Source organism: Chiloscyllium plagiosum, unplaced genomic scaffold (assembly GCF_037043375.1).
Source record: "Chiloscyllium plagiosum isolate Xiang-an unplaced genomic scaffold, Cpla_swu_hap1 HiC_scaffold_22, whole genome shotgun sequence".
NCBI classification, from domain to species: domain Eukaryota; kingdom Metazoa; phylum Chordata; class Chondrichthyes; order Orectolobiformes; family Hemiscylliidae; genus Chiloscyllium; species Chiloscyllium plagiosum.
The window spans coordinates 50688869-50712769 of NW_028270160.1; the positions used below are offsets into that span (position 1 = coordinate 50688869).

General features: G+C 40.6%; 1 protein-coding gene across 2 annotated transcripts in view; it reads left to right on the plus strand.

Moving 5' to 3' along the window:
• Positions 1 to 14239: 14239 nt before the first annotated feature.
• The window catches only part of asah2 (N-acylsphingosine amidohydrolase 2), a 92987-nt gene continuing 83325 nt past the window's right edge, over positions 14240 to 23901 (plus strand). Inside the window, exons 1-2 of one of the 2 annotated variants that reach the window (XM_087999054.1) lie at positions 14240 to 14255; positions 14952 to 15128. The gene's annotated coding sequence lies outside the window, so the exon portion shown is untranslated. Of the gene's footprint in view, positions 14256 to 14799; positions 15129 to 23901 lie in introns of those variants that run through there. The other variant, XM_043712370.2, reaches the window with a different exon arrangement.

Sequence of the window (23901 nt, forward strand, 5' to 3'; positions counted from 1 at the left end):
GTATTTCTTTTCTTTTTATCATCTTTGGGAAACATTTCAAAATGCTTTTCTGGATTCTTCTTCAGTTGAAATCCTCTTAATGAATTGCTCCTGCCTGGCAATTAGTCCTGACTAATTTTCCTGACTCAGTCCTACTCTCATGTGACCTTTGATTGGGGGAAAGGATGATGAAGTAAACAGACCTAACTGGACATGTGCGTGATTACTGACTGATTTTTTTTTTTGTTGACTCACTTAGGTAATTATTAATCTTTATCCAGCAAATGATATTTGCTTATTTTCCCTCCCACTTTCTGTTGGAAGGTTAGCAGTTAGGATTCCCTTACCAGTCGTTAACCGGCCTACTGTAGAGATGGTTTACTGTTTTGATACTGAATTTATATAGCCTCCTTCTCTCTTGCTTACAACAGTTTTTTCTGAAGTGAGAAGATAGAGGGTGCTGTGGTGGTGTTGTAATAGCAAAAATCTTTTGGATAAGATACTATCTCGCCCTTCGATGTAAAAAATCGCAATGCACCATTTTGTACAAGAGCCTAAGTGTTACCCATTGTGTCCTAGCCAATATTTATCCTTCAATCCTTATCACATTGCTTTTTGTGGGAACCTACTGTTCCCACGATGCCTTTCTGGCATTACAGTAAAGCAAACCCTTCAAAATGCCATGAAAGCCATTGTGTAAATCAAATTACTTTTTGGTTCATACACTCATTTATGTATCCTCTTGCACAGCACACATACCATGCCATGTTCTCTTATTTTCTCTTTTGTCTGAGGTAAGTCGTATCCTGTGCGTATAAATCAGTAGTTATTGGTCAACTTTGACAGTAGTTGAGTTCTGAATTAACTAAAAGCTTGCATATTATCTCATTAATGACTTCAATTTAATTTTAATAGTTCAGTTGGTTGACTTTTTTTAAAGGTTTAGATTATCGTTTACTACTTGAAATTTTGAAAATAATTGAGATATCCCAAAATGCCAAACTGCTATGAAAAGGAAGAATACAAAATACAAAGAAATGATTGAATTGTTCCGATGTAGGAGGAGACTGTTTCACCAATGTTCCTGCAGTGGGTCTCTGAGCATTTTAACTTGATGTTATTCTCTTGCCTTTTGGCCACAACTCTTGCACATTTGATTACATTTAAGTAATCATCCAATGTTCTTGAGTGCCTCAATTGAACCTGTCTCCTGCACACTTCCGGACAATGTATTCTAGCCCCTAGCTCTGAGCTGTGTGCATCTTTTTACAAAACACTTTAAATCTGAGCTCTTTGAGTAAGAGTGGGGAATCATTTCCCTGTATTTATTCTTTCCAAACCCCTCATCATTTTTCAACATTTCCATCAAATTTCTCAAAGGAAATCAGTCCCAACTTGGTCTGTTTTCTCAAGCCTGATGTTTCTTATCCCTGCAGTAATTCACATCCTTTCCACAGTATCTCAACCACTAAATATTTACCTCATTCCCTAGGAGATTTTGATATTTGTATACTTCCTAATGCCTGATTATTTTAACAAATAGTTTTCACAATGCTATCGCATATTTTAGCAAATGCGCTTTTGAGTGTTACTCATCTATTCTGGTGAAAGATTTAGGGAGGAAATCCTCTTGGAATATTACCTTCGTGCCTCCTTGTCATTGTGTAGAGCACATTTAATGTTAATTATTTTTGCCTGTTTTGATTTTCCTCCTTTTTAATCCCCTAATTTTCCTATCATTTTAACTTTCATGTGATATGTTTTTATGTTAATGCATGAACATAGAGTTTGAATTTGTAGCACAACCACAGGACGTTCAGGCATAAGTGTTTATGCTTCATGCACCTTCGATCTTAATCCATCTGACCTTGTCAATGTATTCCCACTCAGGCCCTTGTCTCGCTTGCAAATGTACCTATTCTATTGACCTCAATTGAGTTACATATTCTTACCAAAGTCAACTAGAGAAGTTTCAACCCAATTTCTAATCAAACTTTTTGTAGTGAATACCTTATTAATGGCCCCCAGTTTTGATATCTCCCACAAGCGGAAACATTAACTTTGTGTACTCTATTAGACTCCATAATATTGAATTGAATTTATTGTCGCATGTACTGAGGCATAGTGAAAAGCTTTGTCTTGCGAGCAATACAGGCAGATTACACAATAAGTAATATAGGTAAGTAAATAATCACTGCAGCAAGAACAGAAACACTGGTACAGGCGAATATTAAGAGTTTGAGTCCATTCAGTATTCTAACAACAGTAGGGTAGAAATTGTTGCGAAATCAGCTGGTGCGTGTGTTCAGGCTTCTGTACCTTCTCCCCGATGGTAGAGGTTGTCGAAAAACATTGCCAGGGTGGGATGGATCTTTGAGAATGTTGGCATCCTTTCCTTGGCAGCGGGACTGGTAGATGGATTCTATAGATTGGAGGTTGGCCTTTGTGATTGTCTGGGCCAAGTTCACAACTCTGTTTCTGATCTTGAACGGTACAGTTGCCATACCAGGTAGTGATACATCCAGACAGAATGTTCTTGCTGGTGCACCTATTAAAGTTGCAAGGGTGTTTGCCATCATGACAAATTTCCTAAGCTGCCTGAGGAAGAGGAGACATTGTTGGGCCTTTGTAATCAGTGCGTCCACATGAAGAGTCTTAAGAAAGCTTGTTGTGGTTGACACACTCCACTTGTTCCACCTCTGTGCTGTTGATGTGTAGGGGGACATAAGTAACATCCAGTGGAAAGTCAATAATGAGTTCCTTGTTTTTGCCAGCATTGAGAGCTAGGTTGTTCTCAGTGCACCATTTTTCCAGGTGTTCCACCTATGTCTGTAGTCTGTTTTGTCCCCATCTGAGATTCAACCAACTATGGTGATGTAATCGGCGAACTTGGAAATGGCATTATTATAGTATTTGGTGATGCAATCATGGGTATGCAGTGAGTAAGTTAAGGGGCTGAGTACGCACCCCTGGGGGGGCTCCAGTGTTAAGTGTTAGTGAGGATGCAATATTGTCCCCAAACTATACTGATTGTGTCCTGTGGGTCAGGAAACTGAGGATCCAGTTGCAGAGAGTGGGGCTTAGTCTGAGATCACTAAGTTCAGTAATCAGCCTCGCGGGGATAATAGTGTTGAAGGCTGAAGTGTAGTCAATAAGTAGGATTCTTACTTAGCTGTTCTTGGTGTCAAGATGTTCTAGGGAGGAGTGAAGGGCAACTGATATGGCATCTGATGTGGGTCTGTTGGTCTGATAGGCAAGTTGGAGTGAGTCAAGAGTAGTGGGGAGGCTGGAGTTGATTAATGCCATGACCAGCATTTCAAAGCACTACATGTCCACTGACGTTAGGGCCACTGGGCGATGATCATGAGCTGCATTAGGCACAGGAGTGATGTTGGCCCTCTTGAAACAGGCAGGGATAGTGGCCTGCTGCAGGGAGAGGTTGAAGATGTCCAAGAAGACCTCTGCCAGTTGATCCTCGCATGCTCTGAGTGCACGGCCTGGTACTCCATCTGGTCCCATTGCTTTCCTTGGATTCACATGAAGGAAAACTGATCTGACCTCTGATGCAGTGACTGTTGGGAAATAGGTTTGTCAGGACTTGTTGGAATAGGTGTTACCTCTCTGCTGAAATTATGCTCAAAGCGAGCAGAAGGCATTGAGACGATCTGGGTGGGATGTGTCATCGTCTACTCTCTTGTACTGTCTCTTTTTAGAACCTGTGTTGCCATTCAGTCCTTGCCATAGTCTCTGGGTGTCTGTCTGGGTCTGTAGTTTGGACTGGTATTAGTCCTTGGCTGTCTTAATGGCTCTGCAAAGGTCATCCCTGGATTCCTTATATCTTAAATTATCTTCACTGGCCCAACTCTCGGTCAGCTTAGGGAGAAGAGATTGTTTGGCCTGTTTGGATAGTTTTACCCTGTTCTAATATCATCTGTGTAGTTATTTTGTACTTTTTCTCATACTTCTGCATTCTTGTAAACTGGAGACCAGAACTTTTACCCTTGGATCTGTCTTTACCCCACTTAAGCTCTCACTTGTGAAAAGTAGGTGGCATCCTTATTTTGCTTACTAATGGATACTACTACAAAATACATTTATTTTGAAATATCTGCAACTTTGGTCACTTCTTTGTTGCAGACTGCTTCAATGTTTGATTCTTATGTGGGACATGGATATTGCTCGCAAGGCTGCCATTTGTTTCCCAATTATCCTTGAACTGGTTAATTCTCTGGGCCATTGCAGAACACGGTTAGGAGTGTAAATCAGGAGTTCAGTCTGAATCTGGCCAGTTAAGGATGGTAGGTTTTCTTCACAAAATGATGTCAATGACTAAATGGGTGTTTACAACAGTCAAAAAGGTTATGTGATCACCATTAGACTTCCTTTTGTTAATGTTAACTTTATTTAAGTCAGATTTCACCATATGCCACGGTGAGATTCAGAACTATGTCCCCAGATCATTAATCTTCAGGACTTTAAATCACTAGCCCAGTGATATCCTCACTATACTACTGCCTTCTCTAGTTAATCATTTACTAATTGTCTTTACTAATTTGGTATCTGCAGCACATTTTGATTTTGAAATGTGCATTTATATAAATTGTGAGCCACAGTGGTCCTAGAACACTGTGGCTAGGAAGTATTTCCATAAAATACTTCCTGTTTCTATCCGTAACTGTGAGCTTGTTTTTTTTTTGTTGTTGTAACTAGCTTAGTAACAATTCTACTGCTTGGCCCACCAAGTTCAAATGCTCTGACCTTGTCATTAGTTTATTATGTACTTTAATGTCTTCTGTAAATCAATGCATGTTGCACCCACTGCATAGCAAGCTGTTTTCTCTGTTCAATAAGGTTTGTAAAGGCTACAATATCTTTTCTATCACTGAGTTCTGCTTTTACCTGTCTGTGATTCCATCGATGACTTCTTTTTCCTTTTTGAACTGGAAGAATAGTAGCTGTAGATGCCAGTCCCCTGGCATCACTTACCTTTTATGATATTTATAGGTATTACTGCCTCTGCTGCCTTCTGTGCTTATTTTAGTATACATAAATACAATCAATCTAGATTAGGTATGTATTTTATCCTCTTTTAGCCTATCCTCCTTTCAATCCTAACGTTGGGATAGCCCCCCTTATGTCTTTGAATGTTCTGTGCATCCTAATTGTCTATGGCAAATAGACAATATAATTCAATATTTTGGTGTGATATGACTTTTTTTTTGATTTTCCTCAGGGACTGTCCCAATCCCTTTGTTCATTTTCCTCGAGGTATGAATCCAACTAATATTGTTTATGTTTACTCTCCTTTTCTAAAGTAGTAGTTTGCCTTTTCTTATTAGCTTTCCTAACAACCTGGAATTCATTTTCTCAACTTTGCAATGTTTATTGTTCACATACTTAGCAAGTCTTTTTCTTTCTAATCAATTTTACCCTGACCTCTTCAATATTTGCGAACTTGGTTTTCAAATTGTATTCATCAATTTTTGAAAACATCTTTAATATTACTGTATTAATATTTTTCCTGCTGTGGTTCTGATCGGCGAGCTGGAAGTTTTTGTTGCAAACTTTTCGTCCCCTGTCTTGGAGACATCCTCAGTGCTTGGGAGCCTCCTGTGAAGCGCTTCTGTGGTGTTTCCTCCGGCATTTATAGCGGCCTGTCCCTGCCACTTCCGGTTGACAACCGGAAGCGGCAGGGACAGGCCGCTATAAATGCCGGAGGAAACACCGCAAAAGCGCTTCACAGGAGGCTCCCAAGCACTGAGGATGTCACCTAGACAGGGGACGAAACGTTTGCAACAAAAACTTCCCGCTCGGCAAACAGAACCACAGCAACGAGCACCCGAGCTACAAATCTTCTCACAAACTTTAATATTTTTCCTGTTACTGTTCCCTGGATCTATTTGCTAACTGTTTTGGGTTTTTTTCCCAATCTATTCCCTTGTCGCGAGGTACATCTGTGAAGCATTTATGTTGTGATTGCTGTTGTCGCACTGCTCTCTGTATTACTCAGGTTCATAACTTATAACTAGATTGAACAATAGTTCTGGCTGTGAACCAAAAGAGCCCTGCCCACAACGCAAAAAGTTAGTTTGCTTACCTTTGTTCCCCTCCTATGATTATCTGTATCATTTATTATTTTAATATGTTCAGCTTCATATTCTTCCAATGTGAGAGTGGTTTGTACACATTTACCAACATGTGGTCTCTTCTCATTCTTTATCTCAGTGTATTTGTAATTTGCTTCTATCTCCATGTTAGTCATATTTACTTGTTTGAACAGCTACACCAGTGAACCCTTCATTTTATCATTCCTAAATTGGTAAATGCTTTTCCTATTCGTTAGGAAGCTGTTTTCCAATTATCCTTGCTATGTGTTTCCTACTTTTCAAATTAACACAATTAGTTTTCCGTTTTATTTTAGATGTTATGTCTTTTGCCAAGTAGATTCCTTAATTTGTTTTTATCAATCTTCATTTTTATTTTAAAGGTTAATTTTGTGTTATGTATTTCTGTTCCCTGAAAGTTTGTTACTGTTATTGGCTAGCATGGTCTGATCTTTGCTCCCATCTTCTTCTTTTATCCTTGCTTACTGTTAATTCTATCAGATTCTTCCTTTTAAAGCTAGTTTAAAATCTAAAATGCACCTTTGATCCTGTTTGTTGGATCAATGTGTACATTGTGTGCAATTTTGGTTTTCTGAACTATAGAAATAACTACTTGTACTAAGATGATAAGATAGAGGAGCAGAATCAGGCCTTTCATCCTAGCAAATCAACTCACCATTCAATCATGACTGATATGCTTCTCAAGCCCATTCTTCTGCCTAGTCCTCATAATTCTTGATCCCCTTACCAATCTATATTTGTCTTAAATGTACTCAATGATTTGACCACCTCAGATTTCTGCAGCATTGAGTTGCACAGATTCACTACCGTGTGGTTAATGGAGGGAGTGCAACAAAGGTTCACAAAACTAACTCCTGGGATGGAGGAACTTTCCTATGAGGAAATTGGTCCTTTAATCTGTGGAGTTTAAAAGATGAACTCCTTTGAAAATAGAAATTTTTTTTACAGGGTATGTGCAGGAAGGGTAATTCTGCTGAATGAGGGTCTCAAATCCAGGGACACAGCCTTAGAATAAAGTTCAGGCCATTTAGGACTGAAATGAAATGGTGTTTCTTCACCTATTGTGTAAATCTTTGGAATTCTGTCCTCCAGGTGGCTGTTGAAGCTGAGTCATTGAGTAAGTTCAAGACTGAAATTGATAGATTTCTACACATTCAAACATGAGAAACGCAAAGGTACTGCAGGAAGATTGTAGTAGAAGATTAGTTGTAATCGAACTGGATGTCTGGACTCAAAGGGCTGAATGGCCAACTTCTGTTCTTGATTCTTATTCTTTCTGCTAGGACTGTGCTTCCAAAATGTTTTTCCCACTGACCCCATTTTAAGACCTGAAAGTTGACATGATCCCCCCTATTTGAGAACCGAGTGTGCGTGATAAAGGAGACCTGCAAAAACAAGGGGGATCCCTGTGCAGGTGGGGACTGTCTATTAGCGTGAGAAATAGTTGTTAGAATTTAGTCAAACCTTCTTTACAATCATTGCTACTTTTGAGTTTGTGCCCCCAAACTTTCAGCTCATGACTCCACATGGGATCCGAACCCCGATTTTGAGCAGCCCTATGATGGAATCATAGAATCCTGATCCTGTTTCAGTTTTGGTGCAGCATGTGCCATCGGTACAGTCACTCCCTGCCCAAGACAGGTGCCAGTGTCCTATAACATGAATCTCCGTCCAACAACAAATGTTTGTCTTTTTAATCTGCGTATCCTTATGGCAATTTGCGTGTGGGCTCAGATAATGATCACAAGATAATCACCTATGATATCCTGCTCTTTAATTTATCCCTTGATACTCCAGTTCGTAGTTAATGCTTCCTTTTCTCTCCTATTTTACCAGCCCTAATGTGGATGAGGACAGCTTAATGCATTCATTAGACAATTACACACAAGCCTTAGCATACTATTTTATCCTTTCGCAAGACCTATGTCAGACCTCACTTGAAATACTGTGCACAGTTATGGGTTTCTTGCTTGATGGCTAATATTGAGGCTTTGAAAAGGGTGCAGAGGATAATGACTAGACTAATTCTCAACATAAAACCTGATCCAGATGGGTTAACAGACTTAAGACTGTATGCTATCAAGAAGTAACTGGAGGGCTGATCAGACATGAGCTTAAATGATGATGAAGAGAATATACCATGTACCAGTTGAGAATTTGTTCTAATAAAGTAGGTTTGTGAGAAGTTAGGTCAGAAATTTGTTGTCTCAGACCAGATCTAGAACAGAAATCAGTTAGTTATTTTTTGCCCAGAGAATACTCAATGTCCAGATCAGGCTGTTGTCTTGTGCCATGGGTATACATTCACAGAGTTTCTCTGAGAAATTGACTTGTGTCTGATTGAGGAATAATGTGGAGGCGCCGGTGTTGGACTGGGGTGGACAAAGGCAAAAATCACACGACACTAGGTTATAGTCCAACAGATTTATTTGAAACCAAGCTTTTGGAGCCCCGTCCCTTCAGATATGCAGAGAGCGAATACTTTGGAGAGACCACTTTTAAATTCTGTCTCCAGTGTATTCTTTCTCACTGACTACCTGTCGAAGGTGCGGGACTCCGAAAGCTTGTGGTTTCAAATAAAACCTGTTGCACTATAACACGGTGCTGTATGATTTTTGACTCTGAAGAAGACATCACTCGTTACTATACCTAAGTTCTTCAAAGAAATGGGGCCAGACTGATGTGGACTAGCTTTGATTATTTTGAGTTGGAGAGAAACTTGCCAATATTCTTCTCCTGCCAAATTTGACCTGTTCTCTTTTAAGTCTGATTTTTACACCCTCCCAGGAGATCACATTGATTGGGTGAAGTAAAACGCATGTGTTGTGATACAGAGTGAGGCAATGGTGTGGGCTGAGTTGGATGGATCAGAATGTTTACGCCCATTAGTATTTGTGCTTCTTTCCCAGTTTCAAGCATATCATCAAATGATAGTTATGGAAATGAGTCACAACAAGATTGTTCAATAAATCATTTGCTGTAAATTATACAGAAATCATATACATAGTGGATTATATTCAATATAAGTCTAACTGATAATAAATAACCTGCATTAGTCACCCAATGTAATTTAATAAAATAACTCTGGACTGTCATGATTCATTAATTAAAATATTTTCTTCATTTTGTAGTCGATGGTTATCATGCGACATTTACTCAGTAATGAAGTAAAAGTAATAACTGCTTGCAGATGCAGTTTTGGTTCCATAACATCAATTGGCTCTTGATCTCCTCTCAGGCTTGGTTCAAAAATAATCAAATGAGTTGAACTCGAGGGAGATGAGTGTGACCTCGAGGAGCTGAGTGGCAAATTCTTCATTGGTTGGATTCAGACTGAGTGCAAAGTTTGGTTGTTGGAGTGCTAAACATCTGAGTTCTATCTGAACTGCTCAGTCATCTTCAACTTCATTAACAAATGCATTCATTTGATAGACTGTAATACACAAGAAGCACAACTGAACTGGACTATTAAACACAGCTGAAGATTTATGCCACTTGTTTGTTCTGTTATTGTGAAAGATAATATTTGTGAAAATTGGTGTATAGATCTTTCAGATCTATTAAAAAGTGTTTTAAAAAAATAAGACTGTGATCGTTAAGGCATAAAAATTGAGCTGGTAAATGATGCCATTTTTAAACTGCATCTTAATATAACAAGAACTCATTTGCATTTGAGAATGTTCTAATCCACTGAAATAAGTATTTGAATATTTTCATTATTGCTAAGCATTAAACTGAGGGGAAAATCATTCAAATAATAAAGGTATGGTCTCAAAACTAACATTGGTCATGAAGGGTTCCTGTCCATCGATCTCAAAGTACAGTCAGAATTTAGATTTATACTAATGATTATACAGGGAGCTCAAAATCTTGTTTAGCTTGTCAGTAAATCATAATCTGCAGGTACAAGGCTGGCAAAACATCATGACAGTACTCTTGTTAAAGTTGTAGTAGAATCAAATTACTGGAAGATCAGGATAAATGGCAGCTTTTCTGCAAGGTTGGAAAATACTTCTACGCAGTAAAGGGAAGATGTCTAAGTAATTGGGAAGAATTTATCAGATGAAATATAATGAGATAACTAATGTAATTTAAAGCTAGTCTCAACATATTTTTCTTTCCCTGGTTTAGAATTGTGAATTTTGAGGATAATAATGTTAAGGAAATGAGATATTTTATCCGTTTTTATTATTCCATCAGTCTATACAGCAAACACAGTTTGGACGTATCATTTATTGTCCAGATTCAAAGTAGATATTGAATATCTGAGTAGGTCATACAAAGTTAGGCATTCTGGAGTTGCACAATTGTCAAAAACATTGGGGTGTGTGTGTGTTTGTCTGAAAGGATTAAAACCTGACTGAATGGTATCATGGGGACTAGATCACAGTAAAGAAAGCTTGTAGGAGATTTACCGATGGTTTGTGAGCTGCTCGACCTTTCTAATAATCCTGTAATTTTTAAATTGTTGCAGTGATGTAATAAGCTTCATTGTTTACTCAAGGATGTTGTTCTAGTTAGACCAGAAAGATGGATATCCTCACTTCAGGCTTGCAGAAAACCACACATCATGCATTATTCTAAACACGAGGTGATGTGTAGTTCATCTGTTGTGTGAAATGTTTAGGCACCCTACTTGTGTAAGGGCAATAAAGAAAGGCAGCATTTAGTAAACAAGACAAGGATAGTTTGGGACTCTTTTTGCTATGAATGCCACCACTTTATTGCTGTTTGCAGGACTAAAACAAATTACAGGCATATGATCAAAACTTTTAAAATAGAGTTCATAGAGTCCTTCAGCATGGAAACGGGCTCCTCAATTTTGGGCTTCATTCCTGAAGATGGAAACTGACTAAGTTAGGTTATGAATGAGATACTACAACATGGAGAAAAAAAAATGGATTCTAGCAAACCTATAAGTTCATTTGACATGGGAACAGAATTAGGCCATTCAGCCCATCGGGTTTGCTCTACCATTCGATCATGGCTGATATGCTTCTCACCCCCATTTTCCTACTTTCTCTCCGTATCCCTTGAACCCATTATGAATTAAACCCCTGTCTAACTCTTAAAATGTACTCACTGACCCAGTATCCACCTCACCTCGTGGAAATGAATTCCACAGATTCACAACTCAGAGTTGTTTCTCCTCAACTCTGTTTTAAATTTGCTACTCCGCTAAAGTAAGTTTCGGATGACACCAGCTTCAGATCCTAGATACTTCATTTCTGAAAACCACGAGAGAGATCCCAAGTGCCACCAAAGGAGTCAGGCAGCCTTCTTGAGGAGGCATTCGCTGGACATTACAAGTTGATAACGTTTTTTATACATTGTTTGAGTATAATTGATAGAAAAGTTTCTGACATCACGGGGTGGAATACAAATCTCGTTAACAATGTGTTTTTCACACTCAATAGCTGGAGATCGCTGGATTCCTGTGATAATATTAAACCAATCACCGAACCTTGTGACAGTACTGTTCTCAATCTCATGCTAATTGATAAGGGGGTAGAATCAGTAGTGTGGTTAGTCTTTACATACTCTTGTTCACTGGCAAGGAAGTATATGAATGGAACCAGGAGGTAGTTAATGGGATGCCTGATTAGGGCTGCCAGTCCTATTCAAAAAGCGAGTATCTTCACTCTGAGCTGGGCGTGAAATGCACACGTGTGGCTCCACATGGTTTTGGTGGTTCAGGGGCAGCCAGACCCCTGTGGTAATCTCTGGTCTCTGCCTGCCACTGGGCAGGCATACGGTCGAATACATAGAGAATCATTCCAATAGGTGACCTTTAACCTTTGAATTCCCACTGCCTCTAAATACTAGGCTAAGCCATTGAAACAGAACATTTTACTTTTTGGGGTTCGCTACCTTCATCAACTCCTTATCCCAAGACCCTTCATCCTAGAATGGTCCACAAGAGAAAGCATCCCCTCCACTTCTATTTTATTCGCACCTTTTTATCATCTTGAATGCATCAATTTGATCTCCCTTCAGTCTTCAAAATTCCGGAGAGTATAGGCCTAAACTGTTCAATATCTCTTCATATAACAAACACCTCATCTCTGAGATCAAACTTCCTTTGAACTGCCTCCAAAGTCAGTACACCTTTCCTCAAATAAAGGAACCAAACCTGCACATAAAACTTGAAAGATGCCTGTTTCTATCACCTCACTGTGACTCCATTCTGGATATTTGGCAGAGTTTGTCAAATAAAGCCGCAAGTTTTGTGTCCCACCATACTGCATCTTTTTGGAGCGGGCCTGATGGTTAACCAGATGGAGATATTTGAATTTTGGGGTATTGGACATAACTGGCCTCAGTGCAATGAATGTGTGAAGATTAAGTTGACTCTTTTATAGAAAATATATTTTTATCCAATGCTTCAGTTTAGGCCTAAAATGTGAATGGTTCTTTTAACCTAATGCTATGTGCTAGTTGTTGTTGTAGCAGCCTGCAATGCCTGGCTTTAACTTCAACAACATTTGCGTTATTTCCATTAACTTGTCTGTATTTCTCTTGCCAGTCAATACCACTCAGGCTTGAAGTACCATAATTGTTCGGTGGAGAACTAGGAGTCACCTGATCATTTCAGTAGACTAACACAGCAATATGAGCTAGTACCTTTGAATCTTTTGATAAAGTAATAATCCTTTGCAAAACTGCATTATAAAAATTTTGTTCTTGATAAGTTAAGACTTGCAACTTATCGAATGCCATCTTATTATCACAGCGCAGTATAAAATGATGGCAACTCCCAAGGAATCGCATATTCTTCAGAATTTGCAGAGATGTAAAGGTATGTAACTGAGGACTTTGCCTCCTCTGATTATGTTTCATAAACCTTTTGATTAAAAGAAACCTTGGCATCCAGATAAGAGTAATTTTTTTTTTACTATCTATTTTTATTGTATGTTTATCAACAACTAAGATGGCTAACATTTTAATCCTTTCATATCCTGGATATATTCATTTATTTGCTGTCATAGTTTGGGGCTGCTGACAAATTCACTTGTTTGCCTCCACTCCACAGCGAGAATGGTACTTGAGTTCACACATTGTCAAATTCAATGAGAAAATTAAGTGTTCTAATATTTTTTAAAAAAATTTAAATTCTGGAAGGAGCAACAAATGAAATTGCAATTAAAAGGAGGTATAATAGTGGGGACTGTGTAGAGTCAAGACAGGATTATAGAGTCATGCAACTCGGAATATGCAGGAATAACATTTCATACTTTTTTTCATTAACTTAACATTGTTGTGTATTAGATTTTGCTAATATTGCTAAAGCTTTTGTGTTCTGCGACGTTAATGCGTGAACACAGACTTAAGGTTGCCGTGTTACTGAGCCTCCCAGTATTAAAACGTTGTGCTGATGGAGGATGTAGCAACATAATTGGAAGGGAAACCAGAGGCTTGAGCTAATTTACTGCATTGCTTATTCAGGAATAGAGCAGTGTGACCACAGTATCAACATGCAAACTCCACACAGTCAGTCGCCTGAGGCGGGAATTGAACCTGGATCTCAGGCGCTGTGAGGCAGCAGTGCTAACCACTGTGCCACCGTGCATTGCTTTTTCAGGAATAGAGCAGTGTGACCACAGTATCAACGGGCATATTCTTGATGGCATGGCACTGCTTCTGTCTTGTTTCCTGACCACCTCCTGCTTACTGCCCGTTGTCTTTAATCTTTCTCTTGCTCAGGTTGCACGGATATTTCAGTAGCCATTTGGTAGGCTCTGATTAGTTTTTTTGTAAAACCATTATAACCTCTTATAAATATTGTTTAACTCAAATATCACTTCTGAACTCATTAAACACTGGCTTGTGCCTTTGTGTTTTGACAGATCATCTTGATAGCACTGTTTCAGTGAAATAATGTTTGATAAATTCTAAAGGCTAGGTATAGATGTTGAATTGTTTTGCTTCAAGTTCCATTGGATGGCTTAAAGTATTGTCATTGTACTGGGTGTTAATGCAGCTACATATCCCTAATTTACAAGACAGACAGTATTAATGACTTTAAATTCTACCTTTTCAATTAGATTATTGATTCTTCATGTTAAATTCCTGTACATTTCTATTTCAGTAAACACAACCAATGGTCTAACACTAGCAAGACGAAGCTAAAGAAAAAACAGACAATAATAGGTAGGTTGAAATCTTCGCAATAATTGAAGACAAAGGCATGCCAACAATGTCCGAAACAATGGAATCTCAGATTTAGAGAGATGAAATACCCAATTCTTGAATATTATTGATGCTCTCTGTGAAGAAAATCTCCCTTGGCTCTTTAAAAATCATTTCAAAATTAAGGTTACTGAATGCCTTAAATCCAATCACAGGTTACAGTTTGTCCAGAAGGTCTCATCAGCCTTTCAGGGCATGTCATCAATATCCTAACTTCATGATGCCAAGAAATTCATGACTGACGTTTCACATAAAAGTAGTGAATGTGTGTTGGAACTGTGAAGCAGCTGAAGCAGTGACATCTCTAGTTTATTTTTTATTAGAAGTTGACAGACCAGCAGTAAATAACATTATCACGCATGTGGGAGTTTGTACCTTTTTGCTTAAGATTGCAAGATAGAGCTTAGCAATGTACTTGCTCAATGAACTCAGTTTATCAACTGGATTATGCAACTTCTGATCATAGTTTTAAGAAGACGGCAATTAATTTAGTGTAGTTTTAAAAACAGCAAAACTGAGTTCAGTTTAGTTTTAATTTACTCCATTTTAGAATTCTAAGCGGCTGTTGCTTTGAACTATCAATGTATGCATGTTCGATCGTTTCAAGTTGATTTTTCTTTTATCATTGACAAGTTATTAAATTATCCCCTTCTATAGGAATAGCTGAAAGTCCGCGGTATCAACGGTCTCAAATTGTGCTCTTATTACTCAACGATATCTAATCAGCTTCAGTGCTACGTGTAGTTGCCTGATGGCAAATGTTCAATATATCATCAAGAGCTGAAGCTCTGACACAGTGCTGCCTGCGGCTGGAGTCAATGGTTGATGATTGAGGTAAGAATCTCATTGATTAACCTGTGTGGATTTGACAAGCTGGTGGTCTTTGGGTCAAACAGTTGAGCCTAATTCTGATCTGCAAATAAGTCTGTCTGGGCAAGAGCTGAAAATGTGTTGCTGGAAAAGCGCAGCAGGCCAGGCAGCTTCCAGGGAACAGGAGAATCGACCCTTCTTCCGGAACCCGAAACGTCGATTCTCCTGTTCCCTGGATGCTGCCTGACCTGCGCTTTTCCAGCAACACATTTTCAGCTCTGATCTCCAGCATCTGCAGACCTCACTTTCTCCTGACTGGGCAAGAGTAAAGCAAGCCATTAGAAGACAATTGATTTGACAAAATGCAACATGAAAGGCTATTGAGGAAAATGAAAGCTCTCGGTGTAAGGTGGTAATATATTGGCATAGATCAATGATTAGGTGGCTAACAGAAAGTAGAGGGTAGGAATAAGTGGATCTTTTTCAGTTTGGCAAGAATACAATGAGTAGTGTGAAACAGGGATTGGTGCCAGGTCCAGAAACTTTTGCAACTTCTATGAAAGACTCAGATGAAGGGAGGAAGGTAAGGTTGTCTAGTTTGCTGATTGCAAAAAGCCCAGTAAAAAAGTAAATTATGAAGAGGCGTGAGTAGGCTGCAAAAAGATATTGACATGTGAAGTGAGCTGGCAAAGGTGTGATAAATGGAGTGAAAATGTAGATTTGTCCATTTTGGCAGGAAAAATAAAAATGCCAGATGGTGAGTGATTGCCAAGCTCTGGGATACAGAGGGAGGTGGACAGCTTTGTGCATGAATAATGACAGGTTAGTACGCAGGTACAGCAAGTAACCAGGCAAGTTAATGGAATGTTATCAGTTATTGAAGGGAAATGAATGCAGTAGTAAGGGAGTTATGCTTACGTTTTACAGGACTATAGTGAGACCACATCTGAAGTACTGTGGTATGTAAGTGCATTAGACATGGTGTGATAAGGTTTACTGAGGTAAAATCTGGAAAGAATGGGTTGCCTTATGAGGAAATATTGGACAGTATAGGCATAAATATGAAGTTTAGATATGAAAGAGATGACGTTATTGAAACCTATAAAATCCTGAGGGTTATTGACAAGGTAGTTGGAAAATCTATGTCTAGGATTCTTTGTTTAAGAATCAGACATCATTGAAATTATGTGATTATTTTTCTAGCAGAGGATCACAAGTCTTTGGATCTGCCTTCCTGAAACGTTGATGAAAGAAGTGTATTTTAATATTTATTAAGGTAAAGGATGACACTTTAGGTCAACTGCAGCCTTAACGTCACAGGCAGTCACTCTTACCTCACCTCTGGAATTCAGCTCTATTGGACCAAGGCTGTACTCAAGGTCAGGAGCTGAGTGGCGCTGGTAGGACCCAAATGTTTGGTGCTGCCAGGAGGCTGGAGGTGAGGGGAAAAGGGAAAGGATGATCTTGTTGAAAATAGACATTGGTGGTCTGGAAGGTGAAGACAAAGGAAACCCTCTCACTGTTCCAGGAGGGAGGGGCAATTGCATAGTTTGAACAGTAGGAAATGGGTTGGATACAGTTGGAGGTGTGTAAACTATAGTTTGGGGCAGGGGTAGTCTGTCCTTTTGTTTAGGGAAAAGGAAGGCATCATTATGGAAGGTGGAATCAGGAGAAAATTTGCAAGGCGACAGAGAAACTGGAAGAATAGAATTGAGTCTAAGTAGGAAGCAGAGTGTGAGGATAGAACATTTAGGTAGCTGTAGCAGTTGGTGGGTTTCTAATAAACATTCAGAACAGAGTAAGGTTTGGTATGCCATCTGGGGCAGCTCATCTCTACAGAATAGCTCTGATACAGAGTGTACCCTAACTGTCTGTCAGCGACACACTCTGGTGCAGAGTGCACCCTATCTGTCTGAGACACGCTCATGAGGCCATAATATATAGCAACAGAATTAGGCCATTCGGCCCATTCAATCATGGCTGATATGTTTCTCAGCCACATTCCCTGTAACCTTTGATCACCTAGCCAATCAAGAAACTAGCTCTGTCTTAAAGACACTCCCCACAAACTTCTGCAGCAACGTGTTTCACAGATGCACCACCCTCTGGCTGAAGACTTTCCTCTTTGTTTCATTCTGACGCTGTGCCCTTTTGTCAGGTACAGAATGTGGACTGTCCATCTGGGATGAGCTCAGCGTGTGGCTCCTCTCTCTGGGAGAACCTACAGCAAAGGCACTGGATGTCAATCAAGCAGGAGCAAAGTTCATCATAACTGGGATGACTGATTATAGGAAATGTCATAGAAACCAAAGAGGGAATGTTGGTAGGCCATGAAGGGGGTGGGACGTAGTGGGGGAAGGGGAATTTTACACTAAGAACATTCTAACTTGTTGTTGTGGTTCTGTTCGCCGAGCTGGGAATTTGTGTTGCAGATGTTTCGTCCCCTGTCTAGGTGACATCCTCGGTGCTTGGGAGTCTCCTGTGAAGCGCTTCTGTGATCTTTTGTCCGGCATCTGTAGTGGTTTGAGTCTGTCGCTTCCGGTTGTCAGTTCCAGCTGTCCGTTGCAGTGGTCGGTATATTGGGTCCAGATCGATGTGCTTATTGATTGAATCTGTGGATGAGTGCCATGCCTCTAGGAATTCCCTGGCTGTTCTCTGTTTGGCTTGTCCTATAATAGTAGTGTTGTCCCAGTCGAATTCATGTTGCTTGTCATCTGAGTGTGTGGCTACTAAGGATAGCTGGTCGTGTCGTTTCATGGCTAGTTGATGTTCATGGATATGGATTGTTAGCTGTCTTCCTGTTTGTCCTATGTAGTGTTTTGTGCAGTCCTTGCATGGGATTTTGTACACTACGTTGGTTTTACTCATGCTGGGTATCGGGTCCTTCATCCTGGTGAGTTGTTGTCCGAGTGTGGCTGTTGGTTTGTGTGCTGTTATGAGTCCTAGTGGTCGCAGTAGTCTAGCTGTCAGTTCGGAAATCCTCCTAACGTATGGTATTGTGGCTAGTCCTTTGGGTTGTGGCATGTCCTTAGGCATCTATTGATGAAGTTGCGCGGGTATCCGTTTTTGGCGAATACATTGTAGAGATGTTCTTCTTCCTCTTTTTGCAGTTCTGGTGTACTGCAGTGTGTTGTGGCTCTTTTGAATAGTGTCCTGATGCAGCTTCGTTTGTGTGTGTTGGGGTGGTTGCTTTTGTTGTTCAGGACTTGGTCTGTGTGTGTGGCTTTCCTGTGTACCTTTGTGGTGAATTCTCCGTTAGGTGTTCTCTGTACCATCACATCTAGGAATGGGAGTTGGTTGTCCTTTTCTTCCTCTCTAGTGAATCGGATTCCTGTGTGTGACGTTGATGATCCAGTGTGTGTTCTCTATTTCTGTGTTTTTAATGATTACAAAGATGTCATCCACATATCTGACCCAGAGTTTGGGTTGAATTTGTGGTAAGACTGTTTGTTCTAATCTTTGCATTACCACTTCTGCTATGAGTCCAGAGATGGGTGAGCCCATGGGTGTGCCGTTGATTTGTTCATAAATTTGGTTGTTGAATGTGAAGTGTGTAGTGAGGCACAAGTCCAGTAGTTTGAGTATGCCGTCTTTGTTGATAGGTTCACCATCCTGTTGTCTGTTCTGTATGTCCAGCAGGTTGGCTATTGTTTCTCTGGCTAGGGTTTTGTCGATAGAGGTGAACAGTGCCGTTACATCGAATGAGACCATGGCTTCCTCCTTGTCGATGTGTATATTTCTGATGATGTCCAAGAATTCCTGTGTTGACTGTATAGAGTGTCTGGATCCGCTGATCAGGTGTTTCAGTTTCTGCTGTAGTTCTTTCGGCAGTTTGTGTGATGGTGTCCCTGGTAGTGATACTATGGGTCTGAGTGGGAAGTCTGGTTTGTGCACTTTAGGTAGTCCATAGAATCTGGGGGTGTTGTTGCTTTCAGGTTCCATTCTTTGTAGGTCCGACCTGGTTATCTGTCTGTTTTTTTGTCGATTCCTTAGTGTGTTATTTATCCTATTGGTGAGCTGTGGGGTGGGGTCAAACTCCCTCTTTTGGTAGGTGTTGGTATCTGCAAGTAGTTGTTGTGCTTTTTGGATGTACTTGCTTTGTCCAGGATGACCGTCATTCTGCCTTTGTCTGCTGGTAGTATGATTGTTCTTATCGTTTCTTAGTGATTTTAGTGCTTCCCTCTACTTGGTGTTGAGGTTATGTGTTTGTCTTTTCCTTGTTATCAGCGGTACTTTGTCTCACTGTTTTTTGTGTCTCTTCTGTCAGTCCATTGTTCCTGAGTGTGCATTCTAGTGCTGCTAGGAAGTCTGCTGTCTTGGCGTCCCTGTGGTTGTAGTTGAGTCCCTTGGCCAGTATTGTTCTTTCCGTGTCTGTGAGCTGTCTGTGGGAGAGGTTTCTAACCCATCTCTGAACTCATAGCAGAAGCGGTAATGCAAAGATTAGAACAAACAGTCTTACCGCAAATTCAACCCAAACTCTGGGTCAGATTAGATTAGATTACTTACAGTGTGGAAACAGGCCCTTCGGCCCAACAAGTCCACACCGCCTCGCCGAAGCGCAACCCACCCATACCCCTACATTTACCCCTTACCTAACACTACGGGCAATTCAGCATGGCCAATTCACCTAACCTGCACATCTTTGGACTGTGGGAGGAAACCGGAGCACCCGGAGGAAACCCACGCAGACACGGGAAGAATGTGCAAAATCCACACAGTCAGTCGCCTGAGTCGGGAATTGAACCGGGGTCTCTGACGCTGTGACGCAGCAGTGCTAACCACGGTGCCACCGTGCCACCCACATGTATGTAATCATTACAAACACAGAAATAGAGAACACACACCGGATCATCAACGCCACACTCACAGGAGTCAGATTCAAGAGAGAGGAAGAAAAGGACAACCAACTCCCATTCCTAGACGTGATGATACAGAGAACACCGAATGGAGAATTCACCACAAAGGTATACAGGAAAGCCACACACACAGACCAAGTCCTGATCTACAAAAGCAACCACCCCAACACTCACAAAAGAAGTTGCATCAAGACACTGTTCGAAAGGGCCACAACACACTGCAGTACACCAGAACTGCAAAAAGAGGAAGAAGAACACCTACAATATATTCGCCAAAAACGGATACCCGCGCAATTTCATCAACAGATGATGAAGGGAAAGACAATGGAACAAGGACATGCCACAACCCAAAGGACTAGCCACACTACCATACGTCAGGAGGATTTCCGAACTGACAGCCAGACTACTACGACCACTAGGACTCATAACAGCACACAAACCAACAGCCACTCTCGGACAACAACTCACCAGAACAAAGGACCCGATACCCAGCATGAGCAAAGCTAATGTAGTGTACAAAATCCCATGCAAGGACTGCACAAAACACTACATAGGACAAACAGGAAGACAGCCATGAACACCAACTAGCCACGAAACGACATGACCAGCTATCCTTAGTAGCCACACACTCAGATGACAAGCAACATGAATTCGACTGGGACAACACTACTATTATAGGACAAGCCAAACAGAGAACAGCCAGGGAATTCCTAGAGGCATGGCACTCATCCACAGATTCAATCAATAAGCACATCGATCTGGACCCAATATACCGGCCACTGCAACAGACAGCTGGAACTGACAACCGGAAGCGACAGATTCAAACCACTACAAATGCCGGAGGAAAAATCACAGAAGCGCTTCACAGGAGACTCCCAAGCACTGAGGATGTCACCTAGACAGGGGACGAAATGTCTGCAACACAAATTCCCAGCTCGGCGAACAGAACCACAACAACCAGCACCCAAGCTACAAATCGTCTCCCGAACTTTGAACATTCTAACTCATTTCCAGACACTTTTATGTTACAGGCACTGTGCACAAAGACTAGGATATTATTCATGTTATATTGACTGGCATGTTTGAGCCATGGGCAATGGGAAATATCATGTCAGAGTGCAGGGTTTTAGACTCTGTCACCACCACCAGAACTGAAGGGGTCCATTGTTATCTAACCCTGTCAGACACAGCACATATCACACTACCCCCACCTCTCCCATCTCAACCTTAACATGCCCTTGCAAATATGTCCCTTGTTGTTGGCCCAGTCCCTGATCCCCCATCAGTTCTCTTCACACCTCTCCATGATGCTGTGTAGTTCTCCCTCAGTGCAGCATTTGCAATCTAACCCCAATCCATGGTCGAGAGTCAAAATCTCCAATGGCACATCCACTAGCATCTAGAGTCATAGAGATGTACAACATGGAAACAGACCCTTCGGTCCAACTCGTCCATGCCGACCAGATATCCTAACCCAATCTAGTCCCACCTGCCAACACCTGGCCCATATCCCTCCAAATCCTTCCTATTCATATACCTATCCAAATGCCTCTTAAATGTTGCAATTGTACCAACCTCCACCACATCCTCTGGCAGCTCATTCCATACACGTACCATCCTCTGCGTGAAAAAGTTGCCCCTTAGGTCTCTTTTATATCTTTCCCCTCTCATCCTAAACCTATACCCTCTAGTTCTGGACTCCCCGACCCCAGGGAAAAGACTTTGTCTATTTACCCTATCCATGCCCCTCATAATTTTGTAAACCTTTATAAGGTCACCCCTCAGCCTCCGCTCCAGGGAAAACAGCCCCAGCCCATTTAGCCTCTCTCTGTAGCTCAGATCCTCCAACCCTGACAATATCCTTGTAAACCTTTTCTGAACCCTTTCAAGTTTCACAACATCTTTCCGATAGGAAGGAGACCAGAATTGCATGCAATGTTCCAACTGTGGCCTAACCAATGTCCTGTACAGCTGCAACATGACCTCCCAACTCCTGTACTCAATACTCTGACCAATAAAGGAAAGCATATCAAACGCCTTCTTCTCTATCCTATCTACCTGCAACTCCACTTTCAAGGAGCTATGAACCTGCACTCCTTCTCTTGATCATCGGTCATTTTGAATGACCGGGAAAAATCCTGAGAATTCTCAAATCATGTCTGAGGCTTAATTTTGCTCAGAATTCTTGTCTCTTTTTGTAATTTTGAGAGGGTTCACATGTTTTGTCTGTCACAGCTGAGTCCAAAGTCGTTGTCCTCCAACACGTGTATATAAGCAACTCATGCAAAAACGGCTGCTTAATAATCAGAGTCAGGAACCAAGGTGAGCTTTGATTTCCAGGATCCAGGAATTGTGACATTAATTCTGGCTCTCCCACCATCAGCTTGACATCCATCTGAAAATACAGCAGAGCCAACAGTCTGCATTGATATACTGCCCTTATTGTAGTGAAATATCCCAAAGTGCAGATCAGGAGCAGCATCAGTCACAATTTGACACTCAGCCAATTAAGAGGATGATAGGACATGTTTGTTTTTTAAGAGGGAAATTTAATGGAGTGCCTTAAAAGAAGTGACAGAGATAGGGGAATAAGAGTGATTACTATGTGATACACTTGTATCCTTAAAGCCACATGTTAATCTTGTGTCTATCATGATCATGACCCACATATATCTGTATGTGGACAGAATGATGCAATAGCCCTACAGGTCAGACATGTCTACATAGCATCACAATTATATATTTTGAGAGAGAGAAAGACAGAGAGACCTGTCTTCAAATTAAGTACCCACAATATTTGATTTATTGGATTAATTTATTATCACACGTATTCTGTTTCAAAATACAGTGAAGAGTGTTGTGCACTGTCACCACGCTCCAATGCCATCTTAATACATAAAAATAAAACAAAATATAGAATATAAAGGCAGAAAAATGAAGAAATAAGAAGAACATGTTCAACTTTACAGTTCTTCCTGTTAAGTGCTCCGTCAGGGCCCTAGTGGCCAACACAAGTTCCCTTCACAGCATTGCCACTGGAATACAAGTTGCCACAATATCACGTTACCGATGCTTGTTCATCGATTTGTATGATTGCAATGAACTGAAGAATGCAATTCCAATGGAATTCCAGAGTTTGGGGTCTTTGCATTTGGCAGCCATTGTGTAGAGATTCTAATCAGAGATGCTCATGAGGACAGAAGTAGAGTCCAAGGAGGGTCATAGGGAATTGTGAGATTACAGTAATAGGTAGGGTGCAAGGCCATAGAGCATTTATCAAATAGTGATCATAACATTGAGTTTCATGTAACATTATCAGAAACAAGCAAAGATTGGATACTAGAAGTTTGGGTTTAAGTAGGGCAGACTTCAATGGGATGAGGCAGAGACTATCCACAGTACTGCTAATCGGTAATACAACAGTGGAGGGTGTTCAAACAAACCTGTAATGCTATTCCGAAGCAGTTTGTACCAGAAAAGGAAATCTCCACCTTATAAACAAAACAGCCAGGTACATCTAATGAGGTAAAGGATAGCATAAAACTAAAAGAAAGGACTTATCAAAACACAAAGAATTCACAATATTCATTAACAACTTAGATAATGGCATAAAAATATCCAAAGTTGCAGACGACAAAGTGGGAAGCTTTGCACAAAGTTTAAAAAAAAATCACACAACACCAGGTTAGAGTCCAAAAGTTTTATTTGGAAGGACAAGCTGGTCTTTCAAATAAAACCTGTTGGACTATGATCTGGTGTTGTGTGATTTTTAACATTGTCCACCCCAGTCCAAATCTGGCTCCTCCACATCAGAAAAACTTTGTAGATAGTGTTGACAACAGCCTAAAATTACAACAGGTTATTGGTAGATGAGATGAATGGGCAAAGCTGTGGCAAATGGATTTTAACATAAGGGTAAGGTTACCCATTTCGGACTGAAA